The 20,954-nt window shown below is 40.2% G+C and overlaps 1 protein-coding gene across 7 annotated transcripts in view; it reads left to right on the forward strand.

The window, feature by feature from the left end:
- The first annotated feature begins 12,900 nt into the window (after positions 1-12,900).
- Positions 12,901-20,954, forward strand: part of ZMYND11 (zinc finger MYND-type containing 11) — a 103,591-nt gene continuing 95,537 nt past the window's right edge. For 2 of the 7 annotated variants that reach the window (XM_005480405.4, XM_026796465.2), the window contains exon 1: positions 12,901-13,137. The gene's annotated coding sequence lies outside the window, so the exon portion shown is untranslated. Of the gene's footprint in view, positions 13,138-13,459; positions 13,601-13,706; positions 13,729-14,465; positions 14,602-20,954 lie in introns of those variants that run through there. The other 5 variants (XM_005480408.4, XM_074553842.1, XM_005480407.4 and 2 more) reach the window with 5 other exon arrangements.

A 20,954-nucleotide genomic window follows, 5' to 3' on the forward strand; every position in this document is an offset into this window, starting at 1 on the left:
GTGAGTGAGATTGAGCGGCTTTGTGGAGCTGATCTCCCCTATGGGGTTAACCCACAATATCTCAAAATGATAAAATCATTCCTTCTGATAGAACAGCATGCAACCATTCCCAGGCAGTATAATCAGGTCACCTTTCTATCTGCAGTGCCTTACCAGGACAGAACAAACAGTGCAGACCTGGTCACAGTTATACATCTTTGGAGTTGGCAATGAGAATGGTATCTTAGACCATACAAACCAGGAGCACCAGTGCTTTAGGGTCCATGGCTCTGGCACTGAGCCCATCTGCCCTTTTTCTCCAAGATGTTCCTTCTTACTTTGCTTTTAGCTGTTCTTGCATGGAAGTCTTGTGATTTTCTTCTTGTCAAACTCAAGGAAAGAGGTTAGGAGGATCTTATTTATGTGCAGTGAAGTAGAAAGCCGTGGTTTCAAAGCAATCACCAGTTTACTGTGGCAGTATGTACTCTCTGTTTGCCTGCCAGGCATCTATTTTACATTTTGCACAAATATACAGGGCTGAGTGTTTTGTGCAAAGGCTTCCCTCCTCCCCCTTCAAGCTTTTGATCGCTTACAAAATACACAGAGAAGAAAAATCTTAGAAAATAAAATACTGACCCAGTTGCAGACAAATGTTTCTAAGATTTGAAACTGTAGATTCAACCAAGGCCACACCAGCATAATGTTGATGCCCCTCCTAAGCAATATCCACTCAGACATGAAGGTCTGTGCCTCCAGTGTCTTCCTTCCTCCCTTGAAGTCCACACAAACCCTTCTCTGTGGTGGAACACACAGAGTTGGCAGTCCTTTAAGCAATACTGAGAGTGCTAAGAAAAAGAGATAAAATTATGGAATGTAAGCAAGACAAGGTTGGTTAAAAACCCCCATTGCTCTCCTGGCCCCTCTTTTCCCTCCTTTCTCTCTTGACTGTGCAGTTGCTGTTTGCTCCAGCTAAGCAGGGTCACACTGTCCTGCTGTCACTGTCCTGGCTGTCACCAACACCACCCCACAGGAGACAGAAAATGGACACTGCTGCCCCCAGATACAGGGGCTTGTGCTTGTTCTCTCTTTTAAGCATCACTCTCCAGTCTGATGCATCACGGGCTCTGTAAGTGATGCATGTGATTGTGACTTTCCTCTTGTGTAAGGCAGAAGACTCTCTATGCAGTTTCACTGGAATTCAGATTGGGCTCTTCCTGTATCACAGACAAGTTTATTTCATCTCACATTCACCTTAGCATTTACAAAAATTTCCCAGGGAAAAAGCAGGCCCCAGCTCTTTCACAAGGGAGATCTTCAGTAAACTCAGAAACTTAGTAGCATGAGAGTGATTTATTAAGTTGCTAGAAAGAATGGAGTTTCCTGATCTGGCTTGCTAAATCACTTTTGTAAAATATTAAAAGTGAGCTCCTATTTCTCTTTTGTATTCATGCCTGCAAAAACAGCCTCCAAATCTATGAGATTATTTTGCTAGATTTCACTATAAACAGAAGAAATGGAACAGCTCTAAAGGCGTCATTCAAGCCAAATTTTCTCGACTTCGAGAGGGCTTTAAATTACCTTTGAATTTAGAGATGTAAAGTGTGGCCTAACAGAGGGTCTGGCTGTAGAGATGCAGTGGAAATATGAAAGCATATGAAAGAAATAAATTAGTAATGATTTTTCTTTTTTTTTTTTGGTCTCTCAGAGTTATACTTAGAAACTTTGGCATTGCTGGAACACTTACAATAGTCTATAAAGCACAGTCAAAATTCTACATATTTTCAAATGGTTCTTAACAGGTATTTTAAAATGGCATTGTAGCTTGGATGTTCTGCGTCTCTTTACCAATGCACCATGATTTGACATTTGTCCATTGACAAAAACAAAAGTGATTTTTTAAAACATATACTGTTATACCTCTATTTAGATATTTAAGTACTACAACTTCATGGCCTTAGTAAATGAGAGGTGCATATGCTACTACTGACATGTTTAGAAAAAGCTGTTGGGGACCAGATCCCTTTTTTATTCCCCATTGCCCTTTCCAAAATTCCAGTGAAATTTGCTTATGACTTGTTGTACTTTCTAAATGCTAGCACAATTTATATTTATACTATCTGAATATCAGAATAATTTTTCCAAAAATAAACTGTGGAACAGGAAAAGATCAGTAATATCTCTGTGTAACAGAAATAATCAGTGTGATCTGTGTTCTATTGTTGAATTAAATGATTCACACATATGGTCCTGCAAACCACAGGCAGGCTGAGCCATAGTCTCTGCACTGCAGATGTCTGCTATGGCTCTAAAATGACAAATGTCAGCAGAGTTCCACTATCCCCTCTCTATTTCATAGTATCACAGAAGAATGCTGTATAGGATCTCCAAGTATTTTTATTATAAGCCTCAATTTAAAAAAAATATGTAATTTGTTGGATGAAATCTGTCATAGCTACTTCCTTCCCAGGACAGCTCTAAAGCAAAGTTTAATCAATTCTATTTAGCCATTTTTAATATCCGAGAGAGACAAAAATGAATACGTGACAGCTGTTGCTATTAATAAAGGCCCTACATTTTTAGTTTCCAATTTTCACATTGTGTTCTTTCAAAACAAAGGCTTAGGGTTGTATTAAGTTTTCTGACTTAGAAAACTTATTTTTATACACTTATTTTTAACATTTCTGATGTTGTTAACTAAGGTTGTATGTGTATGATCAAATATTAAGACACTATTATGCTTGCTAACTCGTGCATGTCTTGACAAGTTAAAAAAGTTGTTTAAGAAATAGAAGTTCCTAATTGCTTGGAAATCATAGGCATTTCATGCAGGGAAAGTAAACTTTTCAATTTTTTAAAATACATATTATGAAGAAAACTAGAGTAAACAAATTAAAGTCTTTCACACACTAACAGGCACTAGACATGATGCATTAAATTCTAGTAATTGTAAACTGTATTTCCATGGATGCACATTCCAATCAATCTCTCACTGCTTGCTAGACTTGTAGCAAACAGTTTGCTCACATTAATAGCAACAAAGTTATTTGTCTAGGGCAATGGTTATTGGATTCTGCTTTGCTTTTAGGGTTGTCTGCGTAGATGAACTTTTCTTAAGATTAACTGGACTCACATACATTTCTATCAATTTGGGTGTGCAGGCAGTATAAAAAAGAAGCAATGTCTGTAGTGATAAACAAAGGAGTGCTAAGCACAGGCACTGGCATGTGGTCACGGATTCTGTTAAATGGTTAACATGGTTTTTGAAGAGAACAAAAAAGCCAAGCCAGATTTAGGGCATTACAACCCAGACACTACTCCCAATAGACTGTCTTGATGAGAACACTGTATTTTGCAGGTAACAGAATTTAGCCACCTGAATGCAAGGCATGTTGTGTAGGTTGTTGCCAGGGCTAGATAACAGTGAGGGGCACATTTTATTAATTTATTCATCAGCAATGATTTTTCTTACGATCAAAATGCTAGTACAAACTTCTACTAAAAAATTGTACAGATGTTGTTTTATTCTGACATTTTATTCTTTACTACCTCTTTTTGAAGTCTCAGGTACCACAACAATGTCCAAATACACCATTTAAACCATAAGACAATTGTGTAAAAACTTTGCTGTAGACCTACTGCTTCAGATGTAGCAAAAGCTTTTTGGGTTTAGTTTGGCCTTCAACTCCTTACACCTCCTGTAATCTGTTCTACTTTACCTACTTATTGCAACAGTATTCTCCTTTATTAACGACACAAGTTCATGTTCAACTAATTACCCTACATGACTATTGGCTCCTGTCAGAGTTACTAAACTACATGTCTTACAATCTGTAGCCATTTAACTCTGGTCTTATTCTTTGTTTCTCTAAGGAAGAATGATCTCTTTAATTTATTTTTTATTTTAAAGAAGGGGCCATCTGTGAGAAAGCTTGGAAGCAACTCTTTGTTAACACTTTTAACAGCTTGTGAGCTTGCCAATTTTGAAGACTTTTTTATATTTTTCAGTAGCATATTTGAACAGGTATTCCTGAAAAAAGATAGTACAATTACATTGCTGTCATGTATCATGAGTTCAGGTTTGACTTGAACACTCCCAGGGAAGTTCTTCTAGAACTTAAGAGCAGAATTTTGTCTGTCTTCATTGTGCCATGAAAATCTAGTAACTGAGGCAAAAAATAATCAAGACTCCAGTCCTCTGAAGGAATGCCTCCTTAGTTTCCATGAACACATTCCAACAAAACTGCCACTATTCCTTCATTGGAAGCTAATTCCTTACAAATAGCTCATACTTCCCCATGTCCCCTCAGCCTGGGACTGAGGGCACTGAATGAAAACACTTGTACACAGTTTAACACAGTTTAAAACACAGTTTTTAAAACACAGTTTAACAATTCACTTGGTGTTCTGTGAGGGTTTTGTAGTTTATAATTTTTTCCCTGTGGACATTATGTTTTAATATAGTGTGCCTAAATCTCTTCTATCTCTTTTTACCCTTGGGGGACCTGAATAACTTCACAGCGGTAATGAGAAGGCAAGAGAAGTTCACTGCTAGCACCAGTGTCAACTCTCACCTAGGTGCCCTTACTAACCAGTAAAACATGAAAGAGGACACAAATTTGGGACACTTGACCCCAGGATTCCCATACATTAACATGACCAGCAGCCATACTACTGCCACAGGGATACTTTGAGCTCATTCCTGGTTGCTAAATTCCTACAAGAGGGAAGATTTTATTCTTGTAGTCCTTGCATGAAAATGTTGCTCATACACACTGGACAGGGCTTACAACTTGACAAAAAGGATTCATTTGTCTCTTCAGGAATCCCTACATGCACATAAAATATTTTGACATGGCTCAGTCTGAATCTTCAGGCTAATTTAAAAATTAATTGTGTTTTAGTTTTGAGTTCATTTCTTATTTTTGCCTCTCCTAATACTTTTGATCACCTGAGGGAGTAATCCTGAGTCCTTTGTTTCTAAGAAGACACATATTATCTTCCTTATTCCCCATAAGCGTGGTGTACTACGTCCCCATATGCTCACAGCTCAGCAGCTGAAAGAAAATGTAACTTTTTAAGTGAATGGTCACCTTTGTTGTAAACTAATTGAGACAGTGCTTCATTTAAAACCTCTGCAAAATTTTCTTACAGACAAAAATTAGTGCAGGATAAGAATTCAAACATGGACTTTTGTGTGAGTTGATCTGTCCTGTTTTAATATCATCAAGCACTGTGAGTTCAACTCTAAAATGCAGCACACAAACTAAGAGGATGGAGAGGAACACTGCCCCCTTTTCAAATAGAGAATCCATCTGGAAATTCAATCTGGTTTCCAATAATAATATTATGAGGAATTATTACAATACTTTCCTGCTTGATGTTTATTACAGCATCCCCTTTGAATTTTTTTGTAAATTCCTTGCAGCTTCCTGAGTTTTTAACAGCAGAGAACTGTGTTGTTCTCTATCATGTGTACACCTACCAGTTTGCAAGTTTTCTGAATAGCATTAGAAAAATAGTTCTAAATATAAGAGTGATTATGTAACACTGATTCTGTTGATTCATTTTCTAAGTACAATTCTTTCTTTTTTTGGTATTTCACAAATTTTCTGCTTATTTCACCCACAGATTCCAGTACTAACACTATGCTTTATTTTTCTTTAAAAAGTCACACAGAAATTGCTTAGATTCTAAAGCTGTAGCCATGCATCATGTTTAGCTTGCTCTTATATAATGCATAAGCAATTATATGTAGTGGGTTTGTTTTCCCTAAAAATATAAAAGAAAATAAATACAACTCTTATTTAATTGGCACTTGGGCAAGATTGCCTTTCTCCCCCAGTTATGGGAGAAAGAAGGGAAAACATGTCTGTGTGTTTGTCCCAACACCTTGGAGTTGTGCCAAACCATTCAAAGGCAACAACATTTCCAAAGTGAATGCAATATAGTTGTCACCCAGAAGGGAAAGCATTCACATAAATTACTGAGTGAAAAGTAGCATGACCTATAGTTAAGAATTGAAACATGGGGATGATAAATCTTTCCTTTTATGTTAAAAAATGAACAAAATTAGAACTAGTCCAGCACTAAGAAGAGGCTATAAAGCATGCAAATACTAGAAATAAAATATGTGGATTTATGTCTCAATGTTAAAAAATTTATTAAGGGCAGGTATTGAACAGAAAATGTATTAAGATTGCCCTGAGTGACACACATGTATAGGATGTCAGAACCTGATTCCTTTTATTTTTTTTTTTTTTTATTCAGGATCAAGAAATGAAGTGGACTTTTTAAGTTCAGCAGTGCAGCATATTTTGTTACTATTCCAACAGTAACTGTAATTAGTTACCCTTATTAGGGTACCCTGTAATTAGCTATTAGCTAACCACGGCTTTTGATTAGTATGCCTGGTAAATTTACAAGATATTTCAATTTCAAACTCCCACATTATTCTTGCTAAAGTTAACAGGCTGTTAATAAATTCTTTTTTTAAATGAGAAATCTTTAAGTGATTACATTGCCATATGCTGAACATAATGCAGCTATTAACTAAGATAAATAGGTAAATAGACAAATATGTAAATGAAATCCATTACTTGTGAATAATACATAATACATATTCTACATGACACGTAAGATCAAGTAACACACAATCTATTTTTCCCAGTACTCTTTTCAAATCCAATAATTTCAATCAGTCTCACTGTGCAAGTTCCACTTTGGTTAACTTGTCATGACATTCTCTTCCAATTCCATCAGTGTAAGAAGGTTGGTAGTGAAAGGACAATTAGACTTGAATATTACAATTGATTTTAAGCATGTGATTCCTTACAGAATGCAACAAAAAATTCAATTGGTGATAATGGACCCAAACTATTATATCTTAACCAACATATTATCTTTAACTTTGGATAATATAAAAAGCTTTCAAATAAGGTGTCTGAAATATAGTATGACAGATGTGGATTTTTTTTTTGTTCCTACATTAGCTTTCATCTTGACCATAATGGTTCAAAACTGACACAAATGTTGCTATTAATTAAGCCGATCCTTGTACAGCCCATGAGTGGTATCACTGAGAGGTGTAGTCAAGCTGCAGATGATATCAGGACACATCAAAGCTTCAAGCACATGAAGATGGCTTTGTTCCAGGCCAGCTTCAGTCTGGTAAGGATCTTTAGCTCAGGCAATGTGTTAGATGCAAGAGCAGCTCTGTTCAGAAACAATTTTGTCTTTTTTGTGTAGCATCACAACTGCAAAAATAAACAGAGTGAGACTGGAGCTAATGCTATGCAAAAGAGTGTATTCCTGGAAACTGGAGCTTGGAAAAAAGCTGTACAGAGCCAATACTGGTAATCAGCTCTGGCCTAACATGGCTTATTAGCTTCAGTTAAGTACTAACGATAACACATTCTCTCTTTCAGGAACATCTGTATGTCTCTGCTCTGTCCAGGGACAGATGACTGTACACTGGAAGGGCTTGTTAAGCCCAGAGAAATGCCTCAGGAATGCACAGAACCAGCCTGGTTCCAGCATTACCTTGGAGCTAACAAGCCATGTTTGATCATGGAAGGCTTTGACACAAAGGGCAGACATTGAGTGTTTCTGCACTAATTAGCAAAAAGGCAGTGCTGGACCAAAACAGGTTAAACCTGGCTTGTCATGAGCTAACTTTTTCTTAAAGGAACTTGAACATCTTGGCATAGTCCTAATGCATGCCCTTCCCTTATCCGTGTATGTTCCTGCCTTGGAAGGATAGACTCCACTTACTTTAAACATAGGAATTTTTTTCTTATTATTTTCTATGCTGGCATTTAATATGATGTGCAGTGTAATTATTATTTCCTCAAAATTATGGCATTCATTGTGTATCCATGTAAAAGTTCTAGTTCTGTAGTTATTTAATAACAAAAGGTACTACTTATTTCTTCAAAGTCCCAGCAGGTTTTCTGGCAAATTATGTTTCTCCAGTCACAGAATCCTCAAAAAATAAAAACAAATGCTATTTCAGTCTAAAATCAAATATAAGCTTTGAGCATTTATTCTACATAGATATAAATTATTTCCTATATTACACCAATACAGACATGTGTGAGACAGATTTGACATACACTTGGAAACTGACATTAAAGGGTTTTTTTCCACAAAGTATGCAACTGGTGTGAACTCACTCTGTTGTTTAGAATTAATTTAAAAATATGGAGCTAAGTTTCCTTTGGCAGATTCTGCTGAACCAGGCATACACTTTTCATGAACCATAATGCTAGTGTAAACACATGTCATGTCATATGTCATAAACATATGTCAGTTTACTCACAGGTAAATTTTTTAGGATAAACCTCTATTCCCAGTTGTGCATGAAAATGTAAAGAGAGAACACACTGAAAAAAAAAGTGCATTTTTTGTATCTTAGTCTACATCTATACTTGCTAGACTTAGCTCTGAGTGGGTTTTTTATTACCAGCTATACCCACAAGGAACTCACACAGGCATGGGTCGTCAGATCAAAGATCCACCTCCCCACAATGTACTGTTTTCAACAAATACCCCAGAATGTCTTTGGAAGTTCTGCCTGCACAACTCTGAGCTCTGTGGGTAGCCTGTGCCACACAGTCAGTGGTGCTTAGCTAGGGACATAGCAAGGAGAGGGAAGCTGAAATGGAAGGAAGGATCCTGGCTGCTGTAGGGTCTGTTTCAATCCTCAATCATGTCATCTGCAAGGACAGCATCTCTGGGTGACTTGAACTCATTCCTTAGACAGCTTCATGGAGCAGCAGACATTGGGGGTTCTCTTGAGCCTGGTATTTTCTTTACAATGCCTAGGGAAAAAAGGAAGAGCATAACCTTCTCCTTAAGACTCTCCCATCCTCCAACTGTTTTCAGCTCCATGGATTTCCTGAGCCTGTTGTTAATAAGTCTTTGTTCCCTTCCCCCAGCTTCCTAAATTAAATGCCTTGCTGAGATTTTTACTGCAAAGAAAACTGTGTTGCTAAACTTCGTTCTGAGGAAAAATTTACACTAATTTTCTGCATTAATACTTCTGTGATCACAACACAGCAGACCTGCCTCCCAGGAAACACATTCAAATATTTTTTGTTTCAGTGCAGCTGGGAGTGGAGTACACAGTGAAGTGGGTTGGCACGACCAGCAAGACAGCTATCTTACAAAGCCAGATAAAGACTTGAGCTTATAGTGGGTGGGTTTGGTTCAGCCAGAAAGATGGTAGAAAGTCCTGGAGAATGCAAAGGTGTGCATTCATTAGCCTAGCACAAGTGCTGCGATGGAGAGGACAACACTCCCTTCTCCTAAGGGCAGCATTCAGAGGATGATTTCATGGTACCAAGCCCAGGACCTGGAACCCACCAGCAATGACTGTTCATTGTACTTGTTCACCTGCAGGTTTGATGGTTGTACTACTGAAGCAAGAGAATGGCAGAAGATTGTGGCAAGAATAAAAAGCCATATACACACAGGATTGTGTTCTCCAGTATTAGAACTGAAAATACAATGATGTTTTGAAAAGGAGGATGGGAAGAGTAGCATTTAAAAGGAACACAGAGGCATATTTACCAGTCTGCTTGACACTAGGCAGTATTGGTCTTCTCATGCCTGGAAAGTATAGTGGGCATACCTGGGGAACATGTAACAACCAGGACAGAGTGTATTCTTGTCCCAGCCTCTAACTAGGATCAGCTCAGGGATTTCCCAAGTCATAGTTTGTGTGTCTACAACCTGCGAAGGATTTCTTTACCATGAACCTGCCTGATATCCCCTTTAATTCATGGTAGTAGATTACTTTCTTGGTCTGGGTGATGCTAATTCTGCGCTTCTTTATTCAGCTTCTTCTTCTCCCTCCGAGTCCCTTTGCAAGGGAAGCGGTGCCTACAAATCCCCTGTTTACACACCAGTGCAGCACTGCTGGCAAAGGCACACAGCACAAATGCAGACCGATGCATTCCTACGGCAAGTACTTTCTACTCGGAAGGAAGTAACTTTATCATGTTCTAACACTGACGCAGTGGTGCGATTTCTCTCCCCACAACCACGTAAGCCAGCAGGCTTATTGAGCCCTCACCAGGAACCTTTCGGACCAGCAAATCCTTTCCCCCACCGAGCCCCTGCAGCCCGAGCGGTGCCGGTCGTGCCCCAGAGCCACGGCTCCCTTCACGGCCGGGCGGAGGAAACGCGGCCCTGCGGCCTCGCACCGCCCCCGCCCTCGCCCCGGGGAAGGGGGGCTGCAGCCGCCCCGAGCCCTCTTTGGGTTGGAACAAACACTTCCCGGTGCAGACGAGGAAACTCGCCGCGGCCGGGGCTGGGGGAGGGGGGATTTCCTTCCCATTGTCTGCCGGGCTCGGCGCTCCCGGACCCCGCTGCCAGTGAAAGTGAATGGCCGGAGGGCCTCGCCGCAGGGCTCCTGTTAGACACCCAGCCAGTGCGGTAAGCGGGGCAGTCGGGCTAGCCCAGCCCGGCCAGCCGGGCTTCGAAGCTCTGCACTAACGAGCATTAAAAAGTCTTCACAATACCCATAAAAATAAGTCAAAACGAGACAAAAATGTTTCCTTTTAATCTTTCAACGTGCATCCTGAACGCTGTATAATGCAAACAGCTACTCGGGGGATATCAAAACACCCCAAAACCCATGAGGGCCCATGAGCACCCATTTATAAGCTCTATGCCTGTCAGCTATTAATGAGGATATCAAAACACCCCAAAACCCATGAGGGCCCATGAACACCCATTTATAAGCTCTATGCCTGTCAGCTTTTAATGAGGATATCAAAACACCCCAAAACCCATGAGGGCCCATGAACACCCATTTATAAGCTCTATGCCTTTTTTTCTACACTGGATCTAATTCACTGCCCCCTGCTCAGAGACGGTAACGTGGCTATGGTTGCAGACACTCCCTACATGTTTGCTTTAGGACACCTTGTTCTGTCTAAAATCAAATATTTGTATCCTGAAACAAATATCTGGAGGTGGTCCAGACTAGCCTTTATAAATTTGTTAAGTACAGGAGATTGTTGGCAAGTGGTAGACTCCAGGTAAAAACCTGTACGGTAGGCAAGCCATAAGGCTTCCACCCTCCATGTGCTTTCATGCTGGTGAAACTGTGGCCTAAGTGTTTATTTGACAGCTCTCCATGGGTCCTGAGAGAGATAAGAGGCTAAAACTTCTTTATGCTGAAGATAGCTGAACTTCTGCCTTAAATAAATATTTACATAGGTAAGGAGAAGGCACTGCGACAGAGCAATAAATCTTTCACTGGAGAAGCTGAGACTCGCTCTGGAGCTTTGTTTTGGAGTCAGGGCAAATCCCCCCAGCCATCCCAGGTTTTTGGGGATGTCTGGCTGCTTGTGGGGAAGAATTAAAAATTGTTATGTGACTGCTAGCTATGTTTGTCCTCTGATTCTGGATGCAAAAATCAGTGCACCTTAACCATGTCAGCTTGAGCAGAGCTGTTGGCTTGACTGCATGATAGAAACAGCAGAAACTCTAATGACCCCAAATTCTTCTTTTCCCCCCTGTGTATAAATATAGCTCAGATGCAATTTGAACAGAGGTTTCAAAGAAAGCTAGGACAGGCAAGCCAGTAATATCCCATGGAAACTTGGCATATATTTCTATCAAACTTCTTTTGAAAATGACATGCCTTAACGAAATCACAGCTAAGCTCCACAAATAAATGCTCAACATAAGGTAGTCTTTTTGTAATTATATTGATGGCAAATCCCTTCTTACTTTAAAAATTGCTTTAAATTTCATTTGCTTTTTTATTAATATAAGCAATATAATGCAGTTAATAAATTATAGTACCACTACTGGGTATCTGCCCAATGCCTCAAGCACTCTTGGAGAGCAGATTACCAGCACTTTCTTTCCTATCTGTTTATTTAAATAATGTAAAACATTATTTCATATTTAAATGCATAATAGGAGTAAGACTTTATCACAGCTGTGCAACTAACTATTATTTGCACTTTGTTTTCCAAGTGGATGCAATGTCCTGATGCAGCAGTCTCAAAGAAACTGGTTTCAGACACTACTTGAAATCTTATTTAGCGGACACGCTGGAGAAACTTTCACTGTTCAGTGTGCAAACTGTTTAATCTTTGACTGACCAGGCACAATGGATGCTTCTTTTTCAACATTAGCACTACTATTTGCTTAGACTATTTCAGAAATATTAATGACTACTCATACGACTAAATTTTTTTGCATGCATAAATATTTATAGCATTAAACTTGCAGTATATTTTAATAAAAGTAAAATTCTAGTCAGGTCAATTAATTGTGAAGTGTTACTTACCCATTTAATAATTCCTGAAGAATTTCAGAAACTTTAGGATATATTTCCATAGACATTTATTAATATTTATCTTACAGTCCATTAAAAAATGTAAGATGTACGTTTTCTTGCTACTTACATATACTATATATATATATATGTTCCAATGTATATATATATACATATATTTATGTTCCTTTAAAGTTTTGTATTTTGTATTAATATGTATTTCCCTACCCTGCAGTGCAAGTATGGCTAACAGTTGGACTCAATGATCATAAAAGTCTTTTCCAATTTAAATGATTCTATGCTTCTGTGATCTACAGCTCACGACGTATTGACAACTCTGAGACAGACCGCTGATCCTCTGTGTTTTAGTTTCTGTTGCTCAAGGTGAGTGTCTACTTTCAAAAACATTATCTGTCATTTCTCCAAGTTAGACTTCATGATAGGAGGAATTTTCATGTATCAAGGCTGGATAAGCACCACATTTTCCCTCTGCAATAAGAGAGGGTTCAGACCTAAGAGTATAACAAAATACATACATAATAAATAGTTAAAGATCCGTTTCAAATGTATTATTAAAAAAAAATAATAAAAGAAACAAACAGCAACTCCAGCAGAGACCACTAGAGTTCTCCTTCTCCCAAATATCCCTAGCACCATCCTAAACCCTGTTTACCCCAGAAACCTGAACTGTGGACAGACAGAAGAGGAGAGAGAGAGAGAAAATTCAGACACAATAAAACTCTGAGGGGAAAAATATGTGGAAGGAGGAGGCAGCAGCGGCCTGGGGAAGGGATTGAAAAGTTTCCCCTGGCTTAACTTCTCCCCCCCTGCAGCAGCAGAAGCAGCGCCAGCAGCACAAGGTGAGAGAGACTTTTAAGTCTGGGGAGGAGGGGTGTGTGTGCGGGAGGGGGGGTGAATTTACAGCCCTGTGGATATTTCTGTGTCTGCCTCCCTGGCTTTGGGGTGCGAGAGACGCCGTGTCTCATGCTGGGTGGATTTTTTTTTTTTTTAATATGATGGAGGATTATAAACATGGCGCCTTAAAAAAACTACAAAATCATGTACACACTGTTCCAAGGAGATGGGGGAGAGGGGACAGGGGAAGGGCTGGGCACCAGGGGAGGGGGCAATCCTTCCCCGCAGGGTGCCGTATGAGGAGGGGGGAGCAATTATACTTAATAATAAAATGTGTGGGGCTGCGGGGGGGAGATGGAAGGCGGGATTTTTTTATTATTATTATTATTTCATTTTTCGGAGTGGGCAGGATTATCTGGCAGCCCGCTTGGAAACCGAGGAGGAGAAGGGGACGGCGGCGGAGCGCGTGTGATTATTAACGGCGATTATTTTTGTCCCCACACCTTCCCCGGTCGAATTTCGGCTGGGAGGCGGCGGCGGGTCCCCCGCGCCCCCGTGCCGAGTTCCAGCCAGCCCCGGGGCCGGGGCGGGAGGAGGTGGGGTGGGGAGAGGGGAGCTCCGGAGAGAATCGCCGCTTCCAGCGCTCCGCGCGGGCCTGCAGGGCGCGGGGGAGCCGGGGACTCGCGTGAGAGGCGAGGCCGGGCAGGGTGTGGTGCAGCCCGGCCTCAGCCCCGTCTCCCCCTGGCCCCGCTCTCTCCCGCACGCGGGGCCACCGCTTTGCTCCCCACTCTCCCCCGCTTTCCTTTGGCTCACACACCCCCGCCGCCGCCGCATTTCCTCGCTGGGGAGGGGGATGCCTGCTCGGAGGACGGGTCTTGGCCCGAGTAATGGCAGCTGCTCGACAGCGCCGAGGCTCCACAGGAGAGAGACGGCAGGGCCCCCGCAGGCCGGGCGAGGGGCCATGGCCGCCGTGCCCGCGGGGGGCAGGGGAGGGGACGGGGAAAGGGTGAACTCAGAGCCCCAGCCCTCCTCCGCCGGCGGCAGCGGGCGGTGCCACCCCCGCGGCCGGGACGGCCTCGCCGTCCGGCGGGGCACCGGGGCCCGGCATCGCCTTGTCCCCCGGCACAGCCCCGGGGGCTTCCCCGCCTCTCCCGTGTGCTCTGGGGCAGGGCCCGGGGGTAAAGGGGGCGATTTCTCCGCTCCCCGCGGCCTCCGGGGCAGCGCCGGGAAGGGCCCTCCCGGGGCTGTGCCGGACTCGGCGGTTCGGGAATGCGAGCTGGCGACGGGCTCGCTTTTGTTTGCGTTCTGGGGATCTTTGTGTGTGTGCACCCCCGAAGCCGTGTCTGCAGACAGCTGCCCTCGGTGCACTTTGTGGGGTGTTCGCCTTCACCCCTCCCTCGGGGCTGCTCACAGGCCTGTCTCCTTTCTTTCGGGGAAAGGATGGAAGTGTAGGTGTGGGAGTGCCCGTGGTAAGGATGATGGGGAGCTTCGTGCGCTTTCCTGACCTTCCGTGTGGTCCAGACAACAGCCCCCCTATAAAATGCTGATGTTAAGGATTTGGGAAACTTTGTGTGTCTTTTGGGGCTTATCCGGTAACCAGCAGGCTTTGGGGATTTGGTTTTGGTCTTCTGTGAACTTTACAGATGCTAGAGATGGGGTGGTTTGAGAAGAGATAAAGGAGTGAAAAAACTTTCATTTGGTGCTGTTTGGTTTAATAATTTAACTGGAGTCATCTGGCATGGTCTCTGTATTGTAGGAGTAATTCTATTTATTGTAGTTTTAAGAAGATCTTATTGCAGTTGAAAAGAAAAAGAGTGGAAAATGCTTTCTTGTCCTACTTAATGCTGATATTTTTTCATTTTTCTTGCTTTTGTAGGAAATTGTTTAATTCTTTAGGGGTGAATGCTGAGGCAGGTGTGAGGAGGGGGAAAATGGGAGGGGAAATGCCAGTTTGTGGTTCAGATTGCACTGCTTTGGGTTTTTTGAGTTCCTCATCCTTCAGTATGAAGGACCTGGCATCTCTCCACTTTTATTTTTTAATTATCAACCACTCTTGAGTGTGCTACAGAAAGTCTTTAGGGAAGTCAACTGTTTGCTGACTAATGTTTTGTTTAAAAGTGGAAGTGCCCACAAAATAATTTCCACTTTTATGGGATTTATGGCATTAATTAATTCCCACTGTGGATTTATGGCCTTAAAATGCCAGCTTTTCCATGCCTAAACAAACCCTCTGTGCTTTGACCTTATCTAGTTGCATGGGGAAGGGAGGGAAGGGAATGGTTCATGGGGTGAGTAGTTCAAAAGAGAGCACTTTTTCTTGCTGATGGTGAGTTTGGTTTTAGTGAGTGGGGGAAAAAGTGACTGTGTGATGGCTCTGTTGGTTGTGCTATGAATGGTGGTCTCTGCAACTAATGCTTGGTAGCAGTAGTAAAAGTCTGAGTGAGAAAAATTATCTTCCTCTCCGCCTCATGAACCAGATAATGTGATGGAAATTGTCTTGTGCTGAAGTCAACTTTGTCAGGGGAGTTGGGAGTCTGTGGATGTTGGGAGGGGGTCTTAGAACTTTGGTGATGTGCTAAAGATACTTTTAAGCAGTTTGAAGCTTTGTAGCAAAAATTTTACAGGTATTTCACTTCTGAACGTGTTGTTTATTTTTTTTTTTAATCTAAACCTGCACTTGGCAACTATTAAATATAAATGTAAAAAAACCTAATTGAGTTTGTTCACCAGAAACCAAAATTCTTAAAAGTTTGCCATAGACCTTCTGTAGTATGAGGCAGAGCAATGCTTCATAACTTTTCAGGAAAAAAAGTGAGCACTATTGGAGTGACAAGAATTCCGTCAGCGGAATTGCTGTGCACAGTGTGTGACTGGTAGTTTGTGTGCTGTGTGTCCTTGCTGTTTGCAGGCAGTAGGAATTCTGTGGGTGTCTGCTGTCCAAGTGCCTGGGGTTCCCCTGCCTTGGAGCAGAGAGGAGAAGGGACTGTTCAGCCTGACCTGAGGCTCCTGCAGCAGGAGAGCCTGGGTTGTGTTTTTTGGCTTAAAGTCATCTCAAAAGCAAGTGAGACAGTGCAAGGCTGTGAAGTGTGCTTGGTATTTCTGCCTGCACAGAAATAAAACATACTGGGTGCTGTTAGTGCTTTGGTGCTCCCTGGGCAGATGGACCATGAATTTGGCCTCAAGCTCACCTTGAAGTGGCTCAGGCTCCATCTAGACTGTTGTGTATCTCTACCAGTGCACCACAGCTTGGGGACCACTGAGCTCTGCCATGTGCAGTCACTGGGTTAGAATAAAATACCTCAAAAGGAAATAGATAAAAGATAACATTGAAGATGTTTTCTCACTTTTAGGCATCTAAAACTCTCTGTAGATGCCTGCATTATCTAGTTAGCTAGCAAATTGTTTCGTTTCACACAGTTTGAGAATGAGGGGGAATTTTAGAATAAAGAGATGTTTTGAAATTGAGGAGCCAATTTCAGTCAGCTAAAGTTCACAAATTTTGGACATACCTGTAACTAATTTTCATAGTAACTGCCTTCCACAGTCTTTCAGAGCATTTATCTCTGGAAGTGTGTGAAGACTTCAGGCAGTGGGAATCAGTCCAGGCTAAAAGTTCTGAAAAAGGGACAAGGTGATGATGAAGATGTCTTCAGGAAATTTCTGATTTGCTTCTTAAATGACTTTTTAGCTAGACCCAGATTAGCATAGTTGTCAGTAAAAGATGTCTTTTGCCCATAATGCAGGTTGTTACAAATGCTAACTAGAACTATAAACAAAATTAATCTGTGCAAGGTATGTGTGCCTCACTCTAGTGATGAACTTGGTTTGTAAAATGTGGAATTGTTTAAAATTACTGACAAAATGCACACAAGATTTTACTTTCCTGAATAAAGTAGAGTTTGGAGATTTTTTTCAAAAGTTAGATCAGAATTGTTGGAGCAATGCGTTTCCTCATATTTATCCAGTAAATATGTGAATTTGTTTAAAATCCTGACCCTTGATTTTATTAATTGCAGTGTTTTCCTTCCATATAATAGGACTTTGTTTAGCCATCATTCTTGCCCTGATTGTTCAGGAGGTAATGTAGGATCATGTTCTTTATCTGCAGAGGGTTTTGTACCTTGGTTTTTGTTGGGTTTGTTTAGTCTCAGGATGTGGTGAGCACTCCCACATTATGTGTGTAGTACCTGGAGCATGCTGCCCTTGGTAGCTGGGTATGTCATCTTTTATATAGCTCATACATTTTAGGCTGTCAGTGTTGCTTGTGCTAAACATTGTGAACAAAGATTATTCTTGTCAGGTTCTGGATCATTTTTCATCAGTTGAATGTAAATTTAGCTCATAATTGGGTTATTGTTCTAAGGTTTAATCTTCCAGTGGCCAGAGTACAGCCTGCAAAGTAGGTACTTTATAAGATGACGTAATGACTCAATTTTTCAGGAATTTCTTTATTTGTTGTTTCTGAGAGCATATGAAATGCACAGCAAATGTGGAAACCCCAGAAACCCCTTCATTCCTGGGTGTAGGGAAAGAAACTGATGGACACCAGAGTGGCTGTGTACAGTACAACAAACACTGTGGCCTCAAGCCTGCACCGGTGAGCTCCTGTGGCACGTGGTGGGGTTGTCTGGTTTCCCAAGGCCTCTCCACATGCAGCTCCCAGAAACACCATGCTTTTTTCACCATATTTTCAGTTGTAGTATTTAAACATAATTTTATCATCTCTTTAAACCAATGTCTGCATTCAGGTAAATTGAGACAGCCAGAACTCTTGTCTTTTGATTTATTTCTATCATGCTGTGAATATTGGATTATATAGAGAAAAAAAATAAAAAGGAGGTAAACCTAGCATGTTAGTAAGATTTCATTCATATTTATTTCTTCTCTTTTTTTTTTTTTTTGTCCCTGAAATGACCAGGATCTTTTAGTCCTGTGGGCAGGCTACAGCAGGCACAGTGGTGATACATACTGACATGTCCATGAACCCAAGTTAAAGCTCATGGTGTCTAATTTTAGCCAGCTTTGGTAATATCCCATCAGAGCCTGATCCTGTAGCTGCACCATGTAGATAAATCCAAAGTGTAGCTATTGAGAGTTTTGTGTACAAAAAGACTGGTTTTTATTTTCTTCCAATCTCTCATTTTACACTTCACTAGAATGCAAAAGGTATCTGTTATGAAAATACAGAGAAATGAAATTTGAGTTTAAAGCATGTTACTGATAAAAAGGCAATAGTATTTATAATTTTAAATTTAGAAATGTATTCAAAATATAAGTAAAATATGATTTATTGGTGTACTTAGTAACAATCAGGGTATCTTTGCATGTACCTTTACACTGTATTTAGATTTAAATTCCAGGATTAAATAATTGCAGAATAAAACATTGTGAACTCAGGATTATAGTCTTCATACAACTCTCTCTTATACTATCATATAAAACTAATTCTTAATAAATAATTTTAACACCAGACACATTGAAATTTAAAGTACTAAAATCCACTTACTCATTAAAAAATTAATTTAAACATGCCAATAAAAATAACAATAATATCCCATTCGCCATTTCAGTGGAAATTGTATTTTTTGCATGCAAAGAACTGGGCTCACTGTCATAATTAATTTTTTATCTGTAATATGATACTATTGATTTGACATCTAGTAATTTTGAAAAAGAAGAGTTGGACGTATTCCTTCTTACCTCTCCTTTCTCCTATGTTTGTTACTATGTTAAATATAAACCAACTTGCATTATATTCAAATTGATGGTTTTAATGCAGCTGATTTAACAATGTTTTGGTTACAGAGCATAGGACTGTGCTAGTAGGTGTAGTACCCAAAGCAGTGTTTTGGCAAGTGGGTATTTGTACTTTGATCCCATGCTCTTAGGGCATGGCATTGTTATCTGGTCTGTTAAAGAGAGCTGGAGGGGAGCTGTGTGCTGTGACTCATGGGACAAGGCACTTAGTTCACTAATTTTAGCAGAGCGATTCTTGTCTGTCAGCCTTAGGTTTTATTTGAACCTTCTGGAAAAGAGATGAAGTGAAACAAAATGGAGTTGAGAGAAAATTATTAGGAGAATCTCAAAGTAGCTAGAAATAGTACACAGTGAAAAAGAAATTAAAAGTATGTAAGATATGTTTATTGCTCAACAAATCTTTAAGATCTGAGAGATTGATCAGAGAGCTTTATCTTTCTTAGCACGCTATCATTTTCTGTTGAGTCTCACACAACATTTATGTATTCAGTAAGAGAGGATCTCTCTGTACAGATACCTGTTTGCAATTACAGATGCTTCTCAAGCCAGAAACCAAGCACCAGCCAAATCTGCACTGGCTGCTTGTGCCTTATTACTATTTTCATGGTGTCATTGCTAGTAAAAGAAAACTTCCAAAGAGGACAGAGTCTGTGCCTTGCATAACACTGCAGTGTGTGCATTCACATGCACAAATTAAAGTGGAAATTTTGCCTCAGAATGGAGTAGGGATTCTCCATTTTCCTTCTGGTCGGTTGTTAATTTCATGATCAGTGTCTTATGAGCTGTCATTGGCTTCAGAGACAAGCTGAAACCCAGAGTTTATGCACAATCTCCTTCCCCCAAGCAATTACTAGGATCCAGGTTCAAAATTGTACAAAATCAAAACAAAAGAATTGCTATTTCATAAAATGTAATCACAGGCCACACAGTCACTGATTGTTCACTGATGAAAATTGATATTCACTGCAGAAAATTCATTGTTACCCATAGATTAATATTAATATAATGATGGAGACCTTGATCATATAAGCACTTGTTTCCCACAGGCATGAAAATGCATAGGTCTTAGAGCATACTGATGAATAAGTTTAGTTCCACAAAATAGTTTTAAAAGTTAAAACCTTACATATGACTCCAATATTCAAGGAAGAACACAGTCAAAATTAGTTGTGCTGTTATAATTTTATGTAATGCTCTATTTTTGATTCTTCTATGGAATTCAATAGCATTGTTACATGGGCATTTTTATTGCTTTTCAGTATCAACAGTATGACTTTGTTTTTTGCACATGCTAAATTTTAAATTAATATTTGTTTCCATTGAAGTTAAGGCCCTTTTTCTACATGTACATTAGTGTTTGAAGGAGGTTACAGTGCTTAGGAAAAGAACAGAGAAAACATGGATAATATTTTTCTGTTAGTGATTTCTGCCATTTTCTTTATATCTTAAATCCTGTGTGTTGTGGAAAACCTTAATTATAGATAAACAAAGGGGTGAAAGAAGAAATTCCTACTGGAAAAACCAATACCATTATGAGAAGAAAGGTTTATTCTTACATCAGGAAAACTAGAAAATAGGTATGTCAGGGAACTGTGTATTTTAGCATAGTTCAAAATTACGGAAATTGTGAATGTGCAAGCAGGTTAAGTAGTGGTTTTTTTAGTCATAGAACATAAACTAAAAACCTGAATTCTGAAATTTATCTTGATCCATCCTGTTTTTATCATTTACCTACAAACAGTGGGCAAATCTAGACAATCTTTTTTGTTCCACGTAACAAATTGTTTAGAGTGTGTAATGTTCTCCTCATGTTGTGCTTCTATTCCTTCTTTGTTAAACATTCAAAATTGCAGCAAACTTTTATTTTTTATTAAAAGTGAAAAATTTTTAATTTTTTTTTTCCCAAGAATCAGACTGACACCATTTTTAGCTTCACATAAGTATAGTTGAGAATGTAGGACATTCTTAAGAGCTGGCTGCATGGACTTATCTCAGGAAGCTTCAGTGTCAGTCATTACATGCAAGCTGACATTTGAATACAATATGGCACACTGAATAATTTGGC

The sequence above is a fragment of the Zonotrichia albicollis genome, chromosome 1 (assembly GCF_047830755.1).
Source record: "Zonotrichia albicollis isolate bZonAlb1 chromosome 1, bZonAlb1.hap1, whole genome shotgun sequence".
NCBI classification, from domain to species: domain Eukaryota; kingdom Metazoa; phylum Chordata; class Aves; order Passeriformes; family Passerellidae; genus Zonotrichia; species Zonotrichia albicollis.